This window comes from Rhinoderma darwinii (genome assembly GCF_050947455.1).
Source record: "Rhinoderma darwinii isolate aRhiDar2 chromosome 2 unlocalized genomic scaffold, aRhiDar2.hap1 SUPER_2_unloc_21, whole genome shotgun sequence".
Classification (NCBI taxonomy): domain Eukaryota; kingdom Metazoa; phylum Chordata; class Amphibia; order Anura; family Rhinodermatidae; genus Rhinoderma; species Rhinoderma darwinii.
The window spans coordinates 352,446-368,577 of NW_027461687.1; the positions used below are offsets into that span (position 1 = coordinate 352,446).

At 48.3% G+C, this 16,132-nt stretch overlaps 9 non-coding genes across 9 annotated transcripts; all 9 read left to right on the plus strand.

The window, feature by feature from the left end:
* The first annotated feature begins 309 nt into the window (after positions 1-309).
* On the plus strand, positions 310-500 carry LOC142674852 (U2 spliceosomal RNA). Its single transcript, XR_012851933.1, has one exon. It is a non-coding gene; the product is annotated as a U2 spliceosomal RNA (small nuclear RNA).
* Positions 501-1,734: 1,234 nt separating this feature from the next.
* On the plus strand, positions 1,735-1,925 carry LOC142674782 (U2 spliceosomal RNA). The gene has a single exon (XR_012851870.1). It is a non-coding gene; the product is annotated as a U2 spliceosomal RNA (small nuclear RNA).
* Positions 1,926-3,155: 1,230 nt separating this feature from the next.
* On the plus strand, positions 3,156-3,346 carry LOC142674785 (U2 spliceosomal RNA). The gene has a single exon (XR_012851872.1). It is a non-coding gene; the product is annotated as a U2 spliceosomal RNA (small nuclear RNA).
* Positions 3,347-4,584: 1,238 nt separating this feature from the next.
* Positions 4,585-4,775, plus strand: LOC142674841 (U2 spliceosomal RNA). The gene has a single exon (XR_012851923.1). It is a non-coding gene; the product is annotated as a U2 spliceosomal RNA (small nuclear RNA).
* Positions 4,776-6,013: 1,238 nt separating this feature from the next.
* Positions 6,014-6,204, plus strand: LOC142674819 (U2 spliceosomal RNA). The gene has a single exon (XR_012851903.1). It is a non-coding gene; the product is annotated as a U2 spliceosomal RNA (small nuclear RNA).
* A 1,234-nt stretch (positions 6,205-7,438) lies between these two features.
* On the plus strand, positions 7,439-7,629 carry LOC142674842 (U2 spliceosomal RNA). The gene has a single exon (XR_012851924.1). It is a non-coding gene; the product is annotated as a U2 spliceosomal RNA (small nuclear RNA).
* Positions 7,630-8,867: 1,238 nt separating this feature from the next.
* On the plus strand, positions 8,868-9,058 carry LOC142674786 (U2 spliceosomal RNA). Its single transcript, XR_012851873.1, has one exon. It is a non-coding gene; the product is annotated as a U2 spliceosomal RNA (small nuclear RNA).
* Positions 9,059-10,300: 1,242 nt separating this feature from the next.
* Positions 10,301-10,491, plus strand: LOC142674853 (U2 spliceosomal RNA). Its single transcript, XR_012851934.1, has one exon. It is a non-coding gene; the product is annotated as a U2 spliceosomal RNA (small nuclear RNA).
* A 1,247-nt stretch (positions 10,492-11,738) lies between these two features.
* On the plus strand, positions 11,739-11,929 carry LOC142674787 (U2 spliceosomal RNA). Its single transcript, XR_012851874.1, has one exon. It is a non-coding gene; the product is annotated as a U2 spliceosomal RNA (small nuclear RNA).
* Positions 11,930-16,132: the final 4,203 nt, after the last annotated feature.

Below are 16,132 nucleotides of genomic sequence, written 5' to 3' on the forward strand. Positions count from 1 at the left end.
GAACAAGGGGTGGCTGTGGGCATGCACTTGCTGCCGCTGCCAGTGTTTATCTGCATGGCAGCAGGGCATTTGGGCGTTGCCAGGAAGGCGTTTTTATGTAGATTCCTCCTCTTTCAGCACTGCATTGTGGTGCAAGCAAAAGAAGCAAATCCTGTCTGGCTTCCTCTCCGGCCTTTATTCACCTCCCGTGTAGCTGTGAGTGTGTGAGCCTGCAGGGCCCCATGGAATTGCCTAGAAGTAGGCTGAATCGCTGCAAGGGCTGAACAGCAGTATCGGGCAGGCTCGGGCAACGCGCGGCCCGTTCGGGTTATCGCTTCTCGGCCTTTTGGCTAAGATCAAGTGTAGTATCTGTTCTTATCAGTTTAATATCTGATACATCCCCTATCTGGGGACCATATATTAAATGGATTTTTAGAACAGGGAGATGGAAATAGAGCTTGCTCTGTCCACTCCACGCATTGACCTGGTATTGCAGTATTTCCAGGACCGGTGCACCCTTTCCTTATGTGTTGACTAAAATCAGATTCCAAAAGTGTTTTTTGTGTTTGCCATTGTTTCTGTCTTTCTGAAGGGATCTCCCCTTTTAATCCCATTATTTCAACACCTGTTGGACAATGCATGAGTGATAATGAGCTAATTGATTAAATGCAATTAATGAATACATTGCCACCTCTTGTATTGTGTCGTCTGTTTGTCTGTGTTTCCGGCATTTCACATTGGAACAGCTCATTCACCTTCCTTGTCTTCTCTCCGCCCTCCCTTTTAGGTAAGTTAAAGAGCTGCACCTGAGCCAGCCACTGATTGATGCAGCACCACAGTCAAATAGTGAAGTGGAGTAGGGGAACAGCAAACAGCCATTAAAGCCGCCCGCCCGCCCGCCACAATGGACCTACCTGTGTACACTAGATGGATGTGATGGAATGTACTGTCGTCCCTACATTTCAAGAAGGAGTAAGAATTGCAGTTGCAACAAAGCCTTGCTTGCCTACAAAGAGAGCAGCAATTTGGATTTGTTACTATGTTACCTAGAAGAATAACAAACTGTGCAAGGATGGAGGTTGTAGGAGCAAGGAGAAGTTGTCTGTAAAGTTGGTGGATGCTTATTTTCCATTTTGCAGTCCCTTGTCTCCCTCTTGTGGCCTCCTGGAGGCAACTAGCTGTGCAAAAAAAGACAGCCTGGCGGCCGGCTGTTGCAGTGTTGCCCTCTCAGGCAACACTGAGTGACTGACTGAGCCGCACCGTCTTATATAAAGTTCAGACGGAACTTTGCACGTGTCATAGTGGAGCCCTGAGGAGCCAGAGCCAGCTTTCTGACATCATAATGGGGCCTCAGAGATAAAAGCCTGGGCCCAGGCAGTGTTGGTCAGTGCTGCTCAGCAGGCAGCACTGGACTGGACTGGATTACAGCTGATACAAGGTGTGAAGGAACAAGGGGTGGCTGTGGGCATGCACTTGCTGCCGCTGCCAGTGTTTATCTGCATGGCAGCAGGGCATTTGGGCGTTGCCAGGAAGGCGTTTTTATGTAGATTCCTCCTCTTTCAGCACTGCATTGTGGTGCAAGCAAAAGAAGCAAATCCTGTCTGGCTTCCTCTCCGGCCTTTATTCACCTCCCGTGTAGCTGTGAGTGTGTGAGCCTGCAGGGCCCCATGGAATTGCCTAGAAGTAGGCTGAATCGCTGCAAGGGCTGAACAGCAGTATCGGGCAGGCTCGGGCAACGCGCGGCCCGTTCGGGTTATCGCTTCTCGGCCTTTTGGCTAAGATCAAGTGTAGTATCTGTTCTTATCAGTTTAATATCTGATACGTCCCCTATCTGGGGACCATATATTAAATGGATTTTTAGAACAGGGAGATGGAAATAGAGCTTGCTCTGTCCACTCCACGCATTGACCTGGTATTGCAGTATTTCCAGGACCGGTGCACCCTTTCCTTATGTGTTGACTAAAATCAGATTCCAAAAGTGTTTTTTGTGTTTGCCATTGTTTCTGTCTTTCTGAAGGGATCTCCCCTTTTAATCCCATTATTTCAACACCTGTTGGACAATGCATGAGTGATAATGAGCTAATTGATTAAATGCAATTAATGAATACATTGCCACCTCTTGTTTTGTGTTGTCTGTGTGTCTGTGTTTCCGGCATTTCACATTGGAACAGCTCATTCACCTTCCTTGTCTTCTCTCCGCCCTCCCTTTTAGGTAAGTTAAAGAGCTGCACCTGAGCCAGCCACTGATTGATGCAGCACCACAGTCAAATAGTGGAGTGGAGTAGGGGAATAGCAAACAGCCATTAAAGCCGCCCGCCCGCCACAATGGACCTACCTGTGTACACTAGATGGATGTGATGGAATGTACTGTCGTCCCTACATTTCAAGAAGGAGTAAGAATTGCAGTTGCAACAAAGCCTTGCTTGCCTACAAAGAGAGCAGCAATTTGGATTTGTTACTATGTTACCTAGAAGAATAACAAACTGTGCAAGGATGGAGGTTGTAGGAGCAAGGAGAAGTTGTCTGTAAAGTTGGTGGATGCTTATTTTCCATTTTGCAGTCCCTTGTCTCCCTCTTGTGGCCTCCTGGAGGCAACTAGCTGTGCAAAAAAAGACAGCCTGGCGGCCGGCTGTTGCAGTGTTGCCCTCTCAGGCAACACTGAGTGACTGACTGAGCCGCACCGTCTTATATAAAGTTCAGACGGAACTTTGCACGTGTCATAGTGGAGCCCTGAGGAGCCAGAGCCAGCTTTCTGACATCATAATGGGGCCTCAGAGATAAAAGCCTGGGCCCAGGCAGTGTTGGTCAGTGCTGCTCAGCAGGCAGCACTGGACTGGACTGGATTACAGCTGATACAAGGTGTGAAGGAACAAGGGGTGGCTGTGGGCATGCACTTGCTGCCGCTGCCAGTGTTTATCTGCATGGCAGCAGGGCATTTGGGCGTTGCCAGGAAGGCGTTTTTATGTAGATTCCTCCTCTTTCAGCACTGCATTGTGGTGCAAGCAAAAGAAGCAAATCCTGTCTGGCTTCCTCTCCGGCCTTTATTCACCTCCCGTGTAGCTGTGAGTGTGTGAGCCTGCAGGGCCCCATGGAATTGCCTAGAAGTAGGCTGAATCGCTGCAAGGGCTGAACAGCAGTATCGGGCAGGCTCGGGCAACGCGCGGCCCGTTCGGGTTATCGCTTCTCGGCCTTTTGGCTAAGATCAAGTGTAGTATCTGTTCTTATCAGTTTAATATCTGATACGTCCCCTATCTGGGGACCATATATTAAATGGATTTTTAGAACAGGGAGATGGAAATAGAGCTTGCTCTGTCCACTCCACGCATTGACCTGGTATTGCAGTATTTCCAGGACCGGTGCACCCTTTCCTTATGTGTTGACTAAAATCAGATTCCAAAAGTGTTTTTTGTGTTTGCCATTGTTTCTGTCTTTCTGAAGGGATCTCCCCTTTTAATCCCATTATTTCAACACCTGTTGGACAATGCATGAGTGATAATGAGCTAATTGATTAAATGCAATTAATGAATACATTGCCACCTCTTGTTTTGTGTCGTCTGTTTGTCTGTGTTTCCGGCATTTCACATTGGAACAGCTCATTCACCTTCCTTGTCTTCTCTCCGCCCTCCCTTTTAGGTAAGTTAAAGAGCTGCACCTGAGCCAGCCACTGATTGATGCAGCACCACAGTCAAATAGTGAAGTGGAGTAGGGGAACAGCAAACAGCCATTAAAGCCGCCCGCCCGCCCGCCCGCCACAATGGACCTACCTGTGTACACTAGATGGATGTGATGGAATGTACTGTCGTCCCTACATTTCAAGAAGGAGTAAGAATTGCAGTTGCAACAAAGCCTTGCTTGCCTACAAAGAGAGCAGCAATTTGGATTTGTTACTATGTTACCTAGAAGAATAACAAACTGTGCAAGGATGGAGGTTGTAGGAGCAAGGAGAAGTTGTCTGTAAAGTTGGTGGATGCTTATTTTCCATTTTGCAGTCCCTTGTCTCCCTCTTGTGGCCTCCTGGAGGCAACTAGCTGTGCAAAAAAAGACAGCCTGGCGGCCGGCTGTTGCAGTGTTGCCCTCTCAGGCAACACTGAGTGACTGACTGAGCCGCACCGTCTTATATAAAGTTCAGACGGAACTTTGCACGTGTCATAGTGGAGCCCTGAGGAGCCAGAGCCAGCTTTCTGACATCATAATGGGGCCTCAGAGATAAAAGCCTGGGCCCAGGCAGTGTTGGTCAGTGCTGCTCAGCAGGCAGCACTGGACTGGACTGGATTACAGCTGATACAAGGTGTGAAGGAACAAGGGGTGGCTGTGGGCATGCACTTGCTGCCGCTGCCAGTGTTTATCTGCATGGCAGCAGGGCATTTGGGCGTTGCCAGGAAGGCGTTTTTATGTAGATTCCTCCTCTTTCAGCACTGCATTGTGGTGCAAGCAAAAGAAGCAAATCCTGTCTGGCTTCCTCTCCGGCCTCTATTCACCTCCCGTGTAGCTGTGAGTGTGTGAGCCTGCAGGGCCCCATGGAATTGCCTAGAAGTAGGCTGAATCGCTGCAAGGGCTGAACAGCAGTATCGGGCAGGCTCGGGCAACGCGCGGCCCGTTCGGGTTATCGCTTCTCGGCCTTTTGGCTAAGATCAAGTGTAGTATCTGTTCTTATCAGTTTAATATCTGATACGTCCCCTATCTGGGGACCATATATTAAATGGATTTTAAGAACAGGGAGATGGAAATAGAGCTTGCTCTGTCCACTCCACGCATTGACCTGGTATTGCAGTATTTCCAGGACCGGTGCACCCTTTCCTTATGTGTTGACTAAAATCAGATTCCAAAAGTGTTTTTTGTGTTTGCCATTGTTTCTGTCTTTCTGAAGGGATCTCCCCTTTTAATCCCATTATTTCAACACCTGTTGGACAATGCATGAGTGATAATGAGCTAATTGATTAAATGCAATTAATGAATACATTGCCACCTCTTGTTTTGTGTCGTCTGTGTGTCTGTGTTTCCGGCATTTCACATTGGAACAGCTCATTCACCTTCCTTGTCTTCTCTCCGCCCTCCCTTTTAGGTAAGTTAAAGAGCTGCACCTGAGCCAGCCACTGATTGATGCAGCACCACAGTCAAATAGTGGAGTGGAGTAGGGGAACAGCAAACAGCCATTAAAGCCGCCCGCCCGCCCGCCCGCCACAATGGACCTACCTGTGTACACTAGATGGATGTGATGGAATGTACTGTCGTCCCTACATTTCAAGAAGGAGTAAGAATTGCAGTTGCAACAAAGCCTTGCTTGCCTACAAAGAGAGCAGCAATTTGGATTTGTTACTATGTTACCTAGAAGAATAACAAACTGTGCAAGGATGGAGGTTGTAGGAGCAAGGAGAAGTTGTCTGTAAAGTTGGTGGATGCTTATTTTCCATTTTGCAGTCCCTTGTCTCCCTCTTGTGGCCTCCTGGAGGCAACTAGCTGTGCAAAAAAAGACAGCCTGGCGGCCGGCTGTTGCAGTGTTGCCCTCTCAGGCAACACTGAGTGACTGACTGAGCCGCACCGTCTTATATAAAGTTCAGACGGAACTTTGCACGTGTCATAGTGGAGCCCTGAGGAGCCAGAGCCAGCTTTCTGACATCATAATGGGGCCTCAGAGATAAAAGCCTGGGCCCAGGCAGTGTTGGTCAGTGCTGCTCAGCAGGCAGCACTGGACTGGACTGGATTACAGCTGATACAAGGTGTGAAGGAACAAGGGGTGGCTGTGGGCATGCACTGGCTGCCGCTGCCAGTGTTTATCTGCATGGCAGCAGGGCATTTGGGCATTGCCAGGAAGGCGTTTTTATGTAGATTCCTCCTCTTTCAGCACTGCATTGTGGTGCAAGCAAAAGAAGCAAATCCTGTCTGGCTTCCTCTCCGGCCTTTATTCACCTCCCGTGTAGCTGTGAGTGTGTGAGCCTGCAGGGCCCCATGGAATTGCCTAGAAGTAGGCTGAATCGCAGGAAGGGCTGAACAGCAGTATCGGGCAGGCTCGGGCAACGCGCGGCCCGTTCGGGTTATCGCTTCTCGGCCTTTTGGCTAAGATCAAGTGTAGTATCTGTTCTTATCAGTTTAATAGCTGATACGTCCCCTATCTGGGGACCATATATTAAATGGATTTTTAGAACAGGGAGATGGAAATAGAGCTTGCTCTGTCCACTCCACGCATTGACCTGGTATTGCAGTATTTCCAGGACCGGTGCACCCTTTCCTTATGTGTTGACTAAAATCAGATTCCAAAAGTGTTTTTTGTGTTTGCCATTGTTTCTGTCTTTCTGAAGGGATCTCCCCTTTTAATCCCATTATTTCAACACCTGTTGGACAATGCATGAGTGATAATGAGCTAATTGATTAAATGCAATTAATGAATACATTGCCACCTCTTGTTTTGTGTCGTCTGTGTGTCTGTGTTTCTGGCATTTCACATTGGAACAGCTCATTCACCTTCCTTGTCTTCTCTCCGCCCTCCCTTTTAGGTAAGTTAAAGAGCTGCACCTGAGCCAGCCACTGATTGATGCAGCACCACAGTCAAATAGTGGAGTGGAGTAGGGGAACAGCAAACAGCCATTAAAGCCGCCCGCCCTCCCGCCACAATGGACCTACCTGTGTACACTAGATGGATGTGATGGAATGTACTGTCGTCCCTACATTTCAAGAAGGAGTAAGAATTGCAGTTGCAACAAAGCCTTGCTTGCCTACAAAGAGAGCAGCAATTTGGATTTGTTACTATGTTACCTAGAAGAATAACAAACTGTGCAAGGATGGAGGTTGTAGGAGCAAGGAGAAGTTGTCTGTAAAGTTGGTGGATGCTTATTTTCCATTTTGCAGTCCCTAGTCTCCCTCTTGTGGCCTCCTGGAGGCAACTAGCTGTGCAAAAAAAGACAGCCTGGCGGCCGGCTGTTGCAGTGTTGCCCTCTCAGGCAACACTGAGTGACTGACTGAGCCGCACCGTCTTATATAAAGTTCAGACGGAACTTTGCACGTGTCATAGTGGAGCCCTGAGGAGCCAGAGCCAGCTTTCTGACATCATAATGGGGCCTCAGAGATAAAAGCCTGGGCCCAGGCAGTGTTGGTCAGTGCTGCTCAGCAGGCAGCACTGGACTGGACTGGATTACAGCTGATACAAGGTGTGAAGGAACAAGGGGTGGCTGTGGGCATGCACTTGCTGCCACTGCCAGTGTTTATCTGCATGGCAGCAGGGCATTTGGGCGTTGCCAGGAAGGCGTTTTTATGTAGATTCCTCCTCTTTCAGCACTGCATTGTGGTGCAAGCAAAAGAAGCAAATCCTGTCTGGCTTCCTCTCCGGCCTCTATTCACCTCCCGTGTAGCTGTGAGTGTGTGAGCCTGCAGGGCCCCATGGAATTGCCTAGAAGTAGGCTGAATCGCTGCAAGGGCTGAACAGCAGTATCGGGCAGGCTCGGGCAACGCGCGGCCCGTTCGGGTTATCGCTTCTCGGCCTTTTGGCTAAGATCAAGTGTAGTATCTGTTCTTATCAGTTTAATATCTGATACGTCCCCTATCTGGGGACCATATATTAAATGGATTTTAAGAACAGGGAGATGGAAATAGAGCTTGCTCTGTCCACTCCACGCATTGACCTGGTATTGCAGTATTTCCAGGACCGGTGCACCCTTTCCTTATGTGTTGACTAAAATCAGATTCCAAAAGTGTTTTTTGTGTTTGCCATTGTTTCTGTCTTTCTGAAGGGATCTCCCCTTTTAATCCCATTATTTCAACACCTGTTGGACAATGCATGAGTGATAATGAGCTAATTGATTAAATGCAATTAATGAATACATTGCCACCTCTTGTTTTGTGTCGTCTGTGTGTCTGTGTTTCCGGCATTTCACATTGGAACAGCTCATTCACCTTCCTTGTCTTCTCTCCGCCCTCCCTTTTAGGTAAGTTAAAGAGCTGCACCTGAGCCAGCCACTGATTGATGCAGCACCACAGTCAAATAGTGGAGTGGAGTAGGGGAACAGCAAACAGCCATTAAAGCCGCCCGCCCGCCCGCCCGCCACAATGGACCTACCTGTGTACACTAGATGGATGTGATGGAATGTACTGTCGTCCCTACATTTCAAGAAGGAGTAAGAATTGCAGTTGCAACAAAGCCTTGCTTGCCTACAAAGAGAGCAGCAATTTGGATTTGTTACTATGTTACCTAGAAGAATAACAAACTGTGCAAGGATGGAGGTTGTAGGAGCAAGGAGAAGTTGTCTGTAAAGTTGGTGGATGCTTATTTTCCATTTTGCAGTCCCTTGTCTCCCTCTTGTGGCCTCCTGGAGGCAACTAGCTGTGCAAAAAAAGACAGCCTGGCGGCCGGCTGTTGCAGTGTTGCCCTCTCAGGCAACACTGAGTGACTGACTGAGCCGCACCGTCTTATATAAAGTTCAGACGGAACTTTGCACGTGTCATAGTGGAGCCCTGAGGAGCCAGAGCCAGCTTTCTGACATCATAATGGGGCCTCAGAGATAAAAGCCTGGGCCCAGGCAGTGTTGGTCAGTGCTGCTCAGCAGGCAGCACTGGACTGGACTGGATTACAGCTGATACAAGGTGTGAAGGAACAAGGGGTGGCTGTGGGCATGCACTGGCTGCCGCTGCCAGTGTTTATCTGCATGGCAGCAGGGCATTTGGGCATTGCCAGGAAGGCGTTTTTATGTAGATTCCTCCTCTTTCAGCACTGCATTGTGGTGCAAGCAAAAGAAGCAAATCCTGTCTGGCTTCCTCTCCGGCCTTTATTCACCTCCCGTGTAGCTGTGAGTGTGTGAGCCTGCAGGGCCCCATGGAATTGCCTAGAAGTAGGCTGAATCGCAGGAAGGGCTGAACAGCAGTATCGGGCAGGCTCGGGCAACGCGCGGCCCGTTCGGGTTATCGCTTCTCGGCCTTTTGGCTAAGATCAAGTGTAGTATCTGTTCTTATCAGTTTAATATCTGATACGTCCCCTATCTGGGGACCATATATTAAATGGATTTTTAGAACAGGGAGATGGAAATAGAGCTTGCTCTGTCCACTCCACGCATTGACCTGGTATTGCAGTATTTCCAGGACCGGTGCACCCTTTCCTTATGTGTTGACTAAAATCAGATTCCAAAAGTGTTTTTTGTGTTTGCCATTGTTTCTGTCTTTCTGAAGGGATCTCCCCTTTTAATCCCATTATTTCAACACCTGTTGGACAATGCATGAGTGATAATGAGCTAATTGATTAAATGCAATTAATGAATACATTGCCACCTCTTGTTTTGTGTCGTCTGTGTGTCTGTGTTTCTGGCATTTCACATTGGAACAGCTCATTCACCTTCCTTGTCTTCTCTCCGCCCTCCCTTTTAGGTAAGTTAAAGAGCTGCACCTGAGCCAGCCACTGATTGATGCAGCACCACAGTCAAATAGTGGAGTGGAGTAGGGGAACAGCAAACAGCCATTAAAGCCGCCCGCCCTCCCGCCCGCCCGCCACAATGGACCTACCTGTGTACACTAGATGGATGTGATGGAATGTACTGTCGTCCCTACATTTCAAGAAGGAGTAAGAATTGCAGTTGCAACAAAGCCTTGCTTGCCTACAAAGAGAGCAGCAATTTGGATTTGTTACTATGTTACCTAGAAGAATAACAAACTGTGCAAGGATGGAGGTTGTAGGAGCAAGGAGAAGTTGTCTGTAAAGTTGGTGGATGCTTATTTTCCATTTTGCAGTCCCTTGTCTCCCTCTTGTGGCCTCCTGGAGGCAACTAGCTGTGCAAAAAAAGACAGCCTGGCGGCCGGCTGTTGCAGTGTTGCCCTCTCAGGCAACACTGAGTGACTGACTGAGCCGCACCGTCTTATATAAAGTTCAGACGGAACTTTGCACGTGTCATAGTGGAGCCCTGAGGAGCCAGAGCCAGCTTTCTGACATCATAATGGGGCCTCAGAGATAAAAGCCTGGGCCCAGGCAGTGTTGGTCAGTGCTGCTCAGCAGGCAGCACTGGACTGGACTGGATTACAGCTGATACAAGGTGTGAAGGAACAAGGGGTGGCTGTGGGCATGCACTTGCTGCCGCTGCCAGTGTTTATCTGCATGGCAGCAGGGCATTTGGGCGTTGCCAGGAAGGCGTTTTTATGTAGATTCCTCCTCTTTCAGCACTGCATTGTGGTGCAAGCAAAAGAAGCAAATCCTGTCTGGCTTCCTCTCCGGCCTTTATTCACCTCCCGTGTAGCTGTGAGTGTGTGAGCCTGCAGGGCCCCATGGAATTGCCTAGAAGTAGGCTGAATCGCTGCAAGGGCTGAACAGCAGTATCGGGCAGGCTCGGGCAACGCGCGGCCCGTTCGGGTTATCGCTTCTCGGCCTTTTGGCTAAGATCAAGTGTAGTATCTGTTCTTATCAGTTTAATATCTGATACGTCCCCTATCTGGGGACCATATATTAAATGGATTTTTAGAACAGGGAGATGGAAATAGAGCTTGCTCAGTCCACTCCACGCATTGACCTGGTATTGCAGTATTTCCAGGACCGGTGCACCCTTTCCTTATGTGTTGACTAAAATCAGATTACAAAAGTGTTTTTTTGTGTTTGCCATTGTTTCTGTCTTTCTGAAGGGATCTCCCCTTTTAATCCCATTATTTCAACACCTGTTGGACAATGCATGAGTGATAATGAGCTAATTGATTAAATGCAATTAATGAATACATTGCCACCTCTTGTTTTGTGTCGTCTGTGTGTCTGTGTTTCCGGCATTTCACATTGGAACAGCTCATTCACCTTCCTTGTCTTCTCTCCGCCCTCCCTTTTAGGTAAGTTAAAGAGCTGCACCTGAGCCAGCCACTGATTGATGCAGCACCACAGTCAAATAGTGGAGTGGAGTAGGGGAACAGCAAACAGCCATTAAAGCCGCCCGCCCGCCCGCCCGCCCGCCCGCCACAATGGACCTACCTGTGTACACTAGATGGATGTGATGGAATGTACTGTCGTCCCTACATTTCAAGAAGGAGTAAGAATTGCAGTTGCAACAAAGCCTTGCTTGCCTACAAAGAGAGCAGCAATTTGGATTTGTTACTATGTTACCTAGAAGAATAACAAACTGTGCAAGGATGGAGGTTGTAGGAGCAAGGAGAAGTTGTCTGTAAAGTTGGTGGATGCTTATTTTCCATTTTGCAGTCCCTTGTCTCCCTCTTGTGGCCTCCTGGAGGCAACTAGCTGTGCAAAAAAAGACAGCCTGGCGGCCGGCTGTTGCAGTGTTGCCCTCTCAGGCAACACTGAGTGACTGACTGAGCCGCACCGTCTTATATAAAGTTCAGACGGAACTTTGCACGTGTCATAGTGGAGCCCTGAGGAGCCAGAGCCAGCTTTCTGACATCATAATGGGGCCTCAGAGATAAAAGCCTGGGCCCAGGCAGTGTTGGTCAGTGCTGCTCAGCAGGCAGCACTGGACTGGACTGGATTACAGCTGATACAAGGTGTGAAGGAACAAGGGGTGGCTGTGGGCATGCACTTGCTGCCGCTGCCAGTGTTTATCTGCATGGCAGCAGGGCATTTGGGCGTTGCCAGGAAGGCGTTTTTATGTAGATTCCTCCTCTTTCAGCACTGCATTGTGGTGCAAGCAAAAGAAGCAAATCCTGTCTGGCTTCCTCTCCGGCCTTTATTCACCTCCCGTATAGCTGTGAGTGTGTGAGCCTGCAGGGCCCCATGGAATTGCCTAGAAGTAGGCTGAATCGCTGCAAGGGCTGAACAGCAGTATCGGGCAGGCTCGGGCAACGCGCGGCCCGTTCGGGTTATCGCTTCTCGGCCTTTTGGCTAAGATCAAGTGTAGTATCTGTTCTTATCAGTTTAATATCTGATACGTCCCCTATCTGGGGACCATATATTAAATGGATTTTTAGAACAGGGAGATGGAAATAGAGCTTGCTCTGTCCACTCCACGCATTGACCTGGTATTGCAGTATTTCCAGGACCGGTGCACCCTTTCCTTATGTGTTGACTAAAATCAGATTCCAAAAGTGTTTTTTGTGTTTGCCATTGTTTCTGTCTTTCTGAAGGGATCTCCCCTTTTAATCCCATTATTTCAACACCTGTTGGACACTGCATGAGTGATAATGAGCTAATTGATTAAATGCAATTAATGAATACATTGCCACCTCTTGTTTTGTGTCGTCTGTGTGTCTGTGTTTCCGGCATTTCACATTGGAACAGCTCATTCACCTTCCTTGTCTTCTCTCCGCCCTCCCTTTTAGGTAAGTTAAAGAGCTGCACCTGAGCCAGCCACTGATTGATGCAGCACCACAGTCAAATAGTGGAGTGGAGTAGGGGAACAGCAAACAGCCATTAAAGCCGCCCGCCCGCCACAATGGACCTACCTGTGTACACTAGATGGATGTGATGGAATGTACTGTCGTCCCTACATTTCAAGAAGGAGTAAGAATTGCAGTTGCAACAAAGCCTTGCTTGCCTACAAAGAGAGCAGCAATTTGGATTTGTTACTATGTTACCTAGAAGAATAACAAACTGTGCAAGGATGGAGGTTGTAGGAGCAAGGAGAAGTTGTCTGTAAAGTTGGTGGATGTTTATTTTCCATTTTGCAGTCCCTTGTCTCCCTCTTGTGGCCTCCTGGAGGCAACTAGCTGTGCAAAAAAAGACAGCCTGGCGGCCGGCTGTTGCAGTGTTGCCCTCTCAGGCAACACTGAGTGACTGACTGAGCCGCACCGTCTTATATAAAGTTCAGACGGAACTTTGCACGTGTCATAGTGGAGCCCTGAGGAGCCAGAGCCAGCTTTCTGACATCATAATGGGGCCTCAGAGATAAAAGCCTGGGCCCAGGCAGTGTTGGTCAGTGCTGCTCAGCAGGCAGCACTGGACTGGACTGGATTACAGCTGATACAAGGTGTGAAGGAACAAGGGGTGGCTGTGGGCATGCACTGGCTGCCGCTGCCAGTGTTTATCTGCATGGCAGCAGGGCATTTGGGCGTTGCCAGGAAGGCGTTTTTATGTAGATTCCTCCTCTTTCAGCACTGCATTGTGGTGCAAGCAAAAGAAGCAAATCCTGTCTGGCTTCCTCTCCGGCCTTTATTCACCTCCCGTGTAGCTGTGAGTGTGTGAGCCTGCAGGGCCCCATGGAATTGCCTAGAAGTAGGCTGAATCGCTGCAAGGGCTGAAGAGCAGTATCGGGCAGGCTCGGGCAACGAGCGGCCCGTTCGGGATATCGCTTCTCGGCCTTCTGGCTGAGATCAAGTGTAGTTCTGATTACTTGTAGTCAGTGCTGCCTGGTCTTGGTTAGGAGGTGCTCAGGTACCCTCTCTCTCGGCCTCGGGGGATCGTCCAGGTTCGCCTGGACTTCACCCCCGTGCTGCTATTTGGGAGAGAGGCTTAGTCCTGAGCAACGAGTTGCGATCCACATATCCCCCGTGTAGGCTTCGGCCGAAAAGGGGAAAAGCTGCGTAGACGTTACGTCACCAACGGGTGGCGTAACTTTCCTTGAAAACCCCTCACCATGGACGAAAGTCCTGGTGAGATACCGGCGTATGCCCGGATAAAGAATACAATCCGTGTAATTGTATCAGAAGAGAAGGCGACGACCTGCGGCCTGAAGTTCTTGGTGGAGACCGTGCTTGTTGGCATTTTCAACATTCAGAAGCGGGAGATATTGGCGGTACAAGACTATCCTAGGAGAAGAACATACGACATAACTTTTGTACAGAATGGAGTGTTCCAAGATCTGCTGGCGGCATACATGGTAAAAAACGATCCGAGACTGGACGGTATTGAATTTTACGAACATGTGTTGGACATCACTAAGATGATTGTGATAAAAATGTACTGCCCGTTTGCTGATTTAAAAGATGTGATGTCCTTTTTATCCCCCTATTTCAAAAGTGTAAAATGTATTGGCAAAATAATGAACGAAGTTGGAGTTTGGACGTCAAAGTGGAGATTTTTAGTAACTTGTTATAGAGATGCCAATACAGCAGGGGGGATAATGTTGCCGCCAGCACGCTTTAAATTAGGTGATATGGCAGGAGATCTTTTTTATACAGGAATGCCTCCATTCTGTAGAAAATGTCAAAAGTACGGTCACACCAAAGAGTTCTGCGAAAGCACCTGTAGGAACTGTGGCAGCTCTGAGCACGAGGCCAAAACTTGCCCTCTGGGGAAAAGGTGTCGTTTTTGCAGCCGAGTTGGTCATCTATATGCTACTTGTCCCCACAGATCGGAACAACGCGAGGTCCGGCCGAGGCGTCCAGAGCAGCCAGCAGGCCAGATCGCCCCCGCACAAGGAGAGGAACCAAGAGGTGAAGAGGCGGATGACATGGACACCTCCAGCAGACCCCCCCAAACAGGTGACCCAAAGGAGCAAAGGCGGTTTAAGAGAAGAGCCAGTGATCAGCGGACGAAAAAGCCCCCTCAGGAAACGGAGGAGATGGGTAGTTCGGATGAAGCTGATCCGCCTGGGCCGCAGGAGATGCTGGGTCAGCCTGTACCTGAGGCAGAGGACCCGGGTGGAGCGGCAGCTAGGTCTAAGAGGCGTAGGGCGTACTCAGAGGTGGCAGCGGGGGTGCCGATGGGAGTACCTGCTAGAGCGAAAGCAGGGAAACCAGTTGACGCGCCCCCGGAAGCACCAGCTGAAGGTCTCCCCCCTTCTCGCCAGTTGGGGGAGACAAGCATAGCTGCCTCTGAGGTGACAGAAGTCCCTGAAACGGCCGCGAGTGCGTTTCCTGCCCCTATCGTAGGGGAGGAGGCTGCCATACAAAATGCTCCAGAAACCTTGCCCGTGGAGTCCATCTGGGACCCATTTGCGATAAGTGCCTCAGGTATGGCGGGGGGTCAGCTGTCTGACATGAGTTCCTCTCCAATCTCCTCAAGTTATACAGTCGGTTTGAAGTCGGAGGGCGATGAGAGTTCGAGTGAGGTCTCTGGTAACGCCGAGGACTGCTGAGTAGAGATGAGCGAACTTATCAAAAGTTCGGTTCGGCTAGTTCGCCGAATTTCACAAAAAAGTTCGGTTCGGACCGAACTAGTTCTGACCGAACCTGTCACTTACGTGCGCCGAGCATGGTACTGTCCAGGGTGCTGATAGAGTTAATGGGCTGCACTAACTCTTTCAGCAACCTTCACAGTACATGCTCGGCGCGCGGAAAATACCATTTAAATGTAATAAAAAAATAAAAATTATACGTTCGTACTTACTTTCCTCCTGTCCGGCCTCCAGCGATGACGTTTCATCCCTTTCGCCGCTGCAGCCAATCACAGGCTGTAGTGGCGGTCACGCACGTCAGGATGACGCTTCATCCCACGTGACCGCCTCTGCAGCCAATCACAGGCTGCAGCGGCGACATGAATGAAACGTCATCGCTGGAGGCCGGACAGGAGGAAAGTAAGTATGAACGTATTATTATTATTTTTTGGCATGTATGTATGTTGGCATGTATGTATGTATGTATGTATGTATGTATGTATGTATGTTGGCATGTATGTATGTTGTCATGTATGTATGTATGTATATCTGTGCATGTATGTTGGCATGTATGTATATATGTGCATGTTTGTATGTATATTTGCATGTATATATTTGCATGTATGTATGTATGTTTGCATGTATGTATTTTTGCATGTATGTTGTCATGTATGTATGTTGTCATGTATGTATATATGTGCATGTGTGTATGTATATTTGTATGTATGTATGTATGTATGTATGTATGTTTGCATGTATGTGTGTTTGCATGAATGTATGTTTGCATGTATGTATGCATGTTTGTATGTATATTTGCATGTGTGTATATATATATATATGTATGTTGTCATGTATGTATGTTGTCATGTATGTATATATGTGCATGTATGTTGGCATGTATGTATATATGTGCATGTGTGTATGTTGTCATGTATGTATGTATATATGTGCATGTATGTTTGCATGTATGTTGGCATGTATGTATACATGTGCATGTTTGTATGTATATTTGCATGTATATATGTTTGCATGTGTGTATGTATGTTTGCATGTATGTATGTTTGCATGTATGTATGTTGTCATGTATGTTTGTATGTATGTTGTCATGTATGTATGTATATATGTGCATGTATGTATGTTTGCATGTTTTTATTTTTGCATGTATGTTTGCATGTATGTTTATATATATGTGCATGTATGTAATTATGTTTGCATGTATTTAT